The sequence below is a fragment of the Dromiciops gliroides genome, chromosome 4 (assembly GCF_019393635.1).
Source record: "Dromiciops gliroides isolate mDroGli1 chromosome 4, mDroGli1.pri, whole genome shotgun sequence".
Lineage (NCBI taxonomy): Eukaryota > Metazoa > Chordata > Mammalia > Microbiotheria > Microbiotheriidae > Dromiciops > Dromiciops gliroides.
In genome coordinates, this window is record NC_057864.1 from 402,690,090 (window position 1) to 402,697,342 (window position 7,253).

Genomic DNA, 7,253 nt, shown 5'->3' on the forward strand with positions numbered 1-7,253 from the left:
ACAAACAGAATCAATGCATCCAAAATTAGAAGGGAGACAGAAAGCTGGGAAACAATTTTTATGGCCAGTACTTCTGATAAAGGCTTCATTTCTAAAATATATCAAGAACTAAATCAAATTTATAAGAATCCAAGTCATTCCCCAATTGAGAAATGGTCAAAGGATATGAACAGGCAGTTTTCTGATGAAGAAATCAAAGCTATCTATTGCCATATTAAAAAATTCTCTAAATCACTATTGATTAGAGAAATGCAAATTAAAACAACTCTGAGGTACCACCTCATACCTATCAGACTGACTAATATGACAAAAAAGGAAAATAATAAATGTTGGAGAAGCTGTGGAAAAATTGGACCACTAATGCATTGTTGGTGAAGCTGTGAACTGATCCAACCATTCTGGAGAGCAATTTGGAACTATGCCCAAAGGGCTATAAAGCTGTGCATACCCTTTAACCCAGCAATACCACTATTAGGTCTTTTTCCCAAAGAGATCATAAAAAAGGGGAAAGAAGCCACATGTACAAAAATATTTATAGCTGCTCTTTTTGTGGTGGCAAGGAATTGGAAATTATGGGGTTGCTCATCAATTGGGGAATGGCTGGACAAGTTGTGGTATATGAATGTAATAGAATATTATTGTGCTGTAAGAAATGATGATCAGACAGATATCAGAGAAACCTGGAAGGACTTGCATGAACTGATGATGAATGAGATGAGCAGAACCAGGAGAACATTGTACACAGTATCAACAACATTATGTGTTGATCAAATATGATAGACTTGATTCTTCTCAGCAATACAATGGTCCAAGATAGTTCCAAAAGACTCATGATGGGAAAACGTTCTCCAAATCCAGAAAAAAAAGAACTGTGGAATCTAGATGCAGATCAAACCATACTATTTCTATTGTTTTGTTGTTGTTGTTTTTCTTTTTTGAAGTTTTTGCTTTTTGCTCTGATTCTTCTTTCACAGCATGACTAATGCAGAAATGTGTTTAATGTGATTGTACATATATAACTTATATCAGATTACTTGCTGTCTTGGGGAGGGTGGAGGAAGGGGAAGGAGGGAGAAAAATTTGAAACTAGAAATCTTATAAAAACAAATTTTGAAAACTATCTCTACATGTAACTGGAAAATAATAAAATATTTACGTGAAAAAAGAAAGATAGATTAAGATCAGTTTGTGAAGACTTTAAAAAACCAGACAGAAGTGCTTTATTTGATCCTTGAGAAATAGAGGGCCACTGGTTTTTAATGAATAGGGGATTTGGTCAGACCTGCACTTTAGGAAAATCATTTTAGAGGCTATTGGGAAGATAGGTTGTAGTAAGAAGTGACTAGAAGAGGCCAGGACACCAATTTGGAAGCTATTATAGTAGTCCATGTCTGAAATAAACAAGAGTTGTTCCCATGTAAGTAGAAAGAAGGGTAGAGATTAAGAACACACACATAAGATCTGGCAACTGAGTAGGTATGTGTAGTGGATAAGCCATAAATTGAGAATGATGTCAAGGTTGCAAATACACAACATTTCAACAGAAAGAAGGACATTCAGAGGAGAGAAGGGTTTAGGAAGGAAAATAATGAGTTTTGTTTTGATATATTGAATTTGAGATACTTCTGGAGTATCTGAAATATCCAATAGGCAGTTGGAGATACACAGGTAGCACTGAGAAGAAAGACCAGGATTGGAGATATAGATCTGGGAGTCAAATGCATAAAGATAAAAATTAAACCTATGAAAACTGTGGAGATCACCAAGAGAGATAATTTAGAGAGAGAATAGAAGGTCCAAGACAAAGCCTTGGGATACAACCATAATTAGGGGATATGCAATAGATAATGAATCAGCAAAGGACACTGAAGAGTGATCAGACAACAGTTTCCAAGAAAGATCGATAATAATGTCAAAATAATGAATATACTCTGGGCCACTATGACACAGTGGATAGAGCATTGGGCTTGCAATCAGGAAGACTCATCTTCCTGAGTTCAAATCCAGCTTTAGATACTTACTGTGGGGGGCAGCTAGGTGGCGCAGTGGATAAAGCACTGGCCCTGGATTCAGGAAGACCTGAGTTCAAATCCAACCTCAAACACTTGACACTTACTAGCTGTGTGACCCTGGGCAAGTCACTTAACCCTCATTGCCCAGCCCCCCCCCCAAAATGTAGATACTTACTGTGTGACACTGGGCAAGTCACTTAACCCTGCTTGCCTCAGTTTTCTCATCTCCAAAATGAGCTGAAGGAGATAGCAAACTACTTCATATCTTTGCCAAGAAAACCCCAAATGGGATCACAAAGAGTCAGACATGACTGAAAAGATTGAAAAAAACAGCAACAACTATAACAGATCCAGGCTGGTCATGTCTCCCCTTCAGAGTTTCAGGGTTCCCCAAAATTTTGAGGGGGTTGTCTTTTCTAAACTGGTATGTCTTGAACTCTGACTGGCTATGCTAAGGTAATAATTCATCTCCCCCCACCTCTACACACACACACACACACACACCAACATTTATCTTAATTACATCTTGTATTTTTTTTTTTAGTGAGGCAATTGGGGTTAAGTGACTTGCCCAGGGTCACACAGCTAATAAGTATTAAGTGTCTGAGGCCAGATTTGAACTCAGGTACTCCTGACTCCAGGGCCAGTGCTCTATCCACTGTGCCATCTAGCTGCCCCTTGTATTATTTTTAAGAGAGGCAGTATGACCTTGTGGATAGAGAGTTGGCTGTGGAGCCAGGAAATCTTGGGTTCGATCCCTGCCTCTGACATTTACTGTCCCTGGGCAAATTCCTTAACCAATCAGTGCTCTGGGGCAGGGCTTCTTAATCTTTTTCTATTCTCAATCCCTTTTTTGCCCAAAAAATTTTTACATGACCCCAGGTATGAAGGTAGATTTTTAAAAATATTTAAATCAATGTCTTCTCATAATATTCTTTTTCTTTCTTTGATGTATTAAGACTCTTTAGTACAAAATCAGTATACATTGTATGTGATGAATATGAACATTTGACTACTATAATCAGGTATTTTTTGCTTTTGTTTTGGGAATAGTTGCTGAGAAAATTCAAGTTAGAGGCAACATAATCTTGCAAATGTTTGTTTACCTGTGAGATCTACTGAACCTGTTCTGACATAGAGAAAGGAACTATCCCCAACCCACCAACTGAAGGCCTCCATAGGCTTAGGTAGGGGTGACTGTGGAGAGAATCTCTCTCTGGTGCAGCATTGTACCCCAGGGCAATTGTTATTAAAGCTTAAAGGGGGTCCTGGAGTAAGTGTGACATGAAGCTAAGATATTCTTAGCTGCTGACACTGTACATTTTGTCCTATAGTTTTGAAATCCCACTAGGAAAACATTCATAGCTGACATTAATTATAATACTTTGGGCAGCTAGGTGGTGCAGTGGATAGAGCACCAGCCCTGGAGTCAGGAGTACCTGAATTCAAATCTGGCCTCAGACACTTAACACTTACTAGCTGTGTGACCCTGGGCAAGTCACTTAACCTCAATTGCCTCACTAAAAAAAAAAAAATTATAATACTTAACATATATTACCTCATTCGAGTTTCATAAGAATCCTGTTTGGCCAGCTGGAATAGTTGATAGTTGGGTTGGACTCAGAGTAAGGAGACCCTGGGTTCAAGTCCCACCTTGGGTATATACTGGCTCTGTAAACCTGGACAAATCATTTAATGTTTTCTAGACAACTCTCTTAGGATATAAGCTGCAGGGTAATTGATGACATGAGAATTCTGCTTTGGGAGTTCTCTACCCCAAGGAAATTACAGATCTGGACCATAAACAATGCAGTCCTATGAGAAAGGTAAAGGTAGATACCAGACTAATTTCCACTGATAAAGGGAACTCCTGGGTGAGGAGATTTCCCTTTCCAATGAAGAGACTTCCCCTTCCAATGAGGAGACTCCTCTTAGCAATGCAGGCATTTTCTCTGGAGCTTCTAATCTCCTTGGTGCCTACAGCACCAAGAAGTTGTGACATGTCCAGGGTTTCACAGGAAGTATGTGTCAGAGGTTGGTCACAGGTCTTTCTCATTCCAAGATCAGTTCTCTAACTACTAGCCTGCCTCTACAGCATACCTGAGAGAGCTAGTATTTTTTGCCCGTTTCTTCAGAGAAGGAAATTAAGGTTCAGAAGTAGCTTGCTAATGTGTCAGAGTTGGTCTGGAATCAGATAATTTATAGAATACTGGGGTTCAGCCCCTCCTCCAGATATGTGTGTATTAGTTTTGTTGTCTTAGGCAAGTCACTTGAATGTTCAGAGTCTCAGTTTCCTCGAATACAAAATGGAAGTCTTAATAATGGCATCATAGCATCAAGAGTTGCGAGGATCAAATAACCCTTCTAAACAAAGGTGTGCTGGAGCTAGCTTTTATCAGAACAGAAAAGCCAGTTATTGAATTTTTCAGTGTGAATGCTTACACCTGAGAAACACTAATTAGGCAAACACTAATCAGGGCTTGATTTATTGTTTTGTTGATTGTCTAGACTTAAGAAAGCAATAGAGAAAATATCAATTATGCAAACCAAACTTAAAAGTATGTCATTTGTGCTTTTGTTGTTGTTGTTTAGTTGTTCCTATCATGTCCAACTCTTCATGACCCCATTTGGGGTTTTCTTGGCAAAGATACTGGAGTGGTTTGCCATTTCCTTCTCCAGCTCATTTTACCGATGAGGAAACTGAGGAAAACAAAGTGACTTGCCCAGAGACACACAGCTAGTAAGTTTCTGAGGTCAGATTTGAACACAGGAAGATGAATCTTCAAGACTTCAAGGCCAGCACTCTATCCACTGCACCATCTAGATATCCCTTAAAAGTAATTTTTAAAGTTTTTTTGTTTTTTATAATAAACATTTATTTAAAGTTTTGAGTTCCAAATTTTATCGCTCCTTCCCTTCTTCCCCTCCTCCCTCCATGAGGTGGTAAGCAAAGTGATTTTTTTTAACAGAGAGCTATTAAACATCCCTGCCTATAAAGCACTTTCTAGATTTCAGAACTTTTTAAAGAAATGATAGCTATCATTATTGCCTTTATTACCAATTATAATAATAAAAACCAACCATTCCGAGTCTCAAAGCTATTTTGCTGGTGGTTACGGAGACTACTTGCTCTCAGCAATTAATTTTGGACTTAACAGAAAGGAAACCATTGAGAAAATAGAGATGAAAGAAGACATGATCCTTCCAATACCAGTGTCAGTCCAAAATTGGGGCTTTATATATGGGTTTGCTACAAAGTCTGAAATACTAAATAGCATGATTCAATTTTTTAAAGTATTTATTAATAAAAAAAGGAAAAAAATTTAAGTATTTATTAAGTGCCTACTGCATGATCTATACTATGCTGGGTACTAGAATGGTGAGGAGGGGCATACAAAAGAAGTATAAACTATGGCCGTTTTCCTCAAAGAAAAGGGAATTGGACCAGATGATCTCTAAGGTTCCTTCTATGTTCCTATGACAGAAGAATGAGAGGGGGAAGGAATAGAGAGAGGGAGGGTAAGACAGGCTCAGCCCATTTCAATATTTTGCTCAGGATAGCTCCTACACAGCTCTCTTTTGAGTTAGCTCATGGAAAATTTCTCTATACTCAATTTACATGCATGGGAAAAGCCCTAAGTATGAGCACAAGTAGATAAAATATATACCCCAGAGAGAATAAGGTTAATCCATTCTCTTGCCCCATCTCTACCACACTATTTTGGATAAGCACCCTTCCTAGGCTCCATGACAGATCAAAAAATTGGGTAATGTTACCGTGTGTGACCAGTGGATGTTCTTCATCTGATTACCAGTAAACCATTCAATGCCCTCCATTTCTTGGCACTCTTACATCCTCCACTCTCCCTATATAGAGAATATCAAAGTTTTATCTCTGTCTTTTGGGAGCCCACCTGCCAAAAGTGACTGCTCCCATCGATCTGATTGGTCCATAAAATCATAAACTCTTCGAGTTGGAAGGGACCTGAGAGGTCCCTTAGTTCTAAATTTGCTTGGATCATACTGTTTTTAAATGAAGGAAGGCAAAAGAAATAAATGCAAAAATGAGAACATGATACAAAGTTTCTTTTTTTTTTTTTTGACTTGCTATGACCTGACTGCTGTGCTCTTCTGTCTTTTGTGTTGTGTCCTAATCTACAAATTGGGTTTAAACAATTTATTAGGGCACATCATTCTAGGCCCTAAATTTAGAAAAATTACTTTAATCTGAAAGTCATTCTGAAGAAAATTTTTATGTAGGAAGAAGAAAGGAAGGAAATCAGAGAGAAAGAGAAAAAGAAAGAAGAAAAAGGAGAAAAAGAGGAAGGAAGAGGGGAAAGAAGGAAGGAAGGAAGGAAGGAAGGAAGGAAGGAAGGAAGGAAGGAAGGAAGGAAGGAAGGAAGGAAGGAAGGAAGGAAGGAAGGAAGGAAGGAAGGAAGGAAGGAAGGAAGGAAGGAAGGAAAGAAGGAAGGAAGGAAGGAAGGAAGGAAGGAAGGAAGGAAGGAAGGAAGGAAGGAAGGAAGACAGAAAGAGGGGCAGCTAGGTGGCACAGTGGTTAAAGCACCCGCCCTAGATTCAGAAGGACCTGAGTTCAAATCAGGCCTCAGACACTTGACAGTTACTAGCTGTGTGACCCTGGGCAAGTCACTTAACCCTCATTGCCCTGCCCCCCCCCCAAAATAAACAAAGAATAACAGAGAAAGAAAGGAAGGAAGGAAGAAAGAAAGAAAGAGAGAGAGAGAGAGAGAGAGAGAGAGAGAGAGAGAGAGAGAGAGAGAGAGAGAAAGAAAGAAAGAAGGAAAGATTCTGAAATATTGCTGTTCCATTTCTTTTTTGTTAGCTTTTGTTCAACATCCTCTGAGGCCCTGTGATGGGATGTTTATTGGCCTTTATCTCAGAGTGAGAAGATTGCGGGATTGCTAAGTTAGTATAATGGTTAAAGTTTAATCAGTTAGAGAACACTTTCTAAGTAAAAGTTAACTGATTAATTCAATTTTTAAAAATAATGCTTTTAAAATTGAATCGTATTGAGGAAAGCACATTTGTTTTCTAAGATCCTTTGGGTTTCACTATGTGGATCTCTTTATCAGGTTCACAGAATGTTCAAGATTTAGAATTACATTAAGGAGAGGATGGTTTCCTAAATACTAACACATATTTATTGAGTACATATTACATGGAAGACACTGTACTATGTACAGAAGATACAAAGAGACACAGTATTGCCTTGGGAAAAATCAC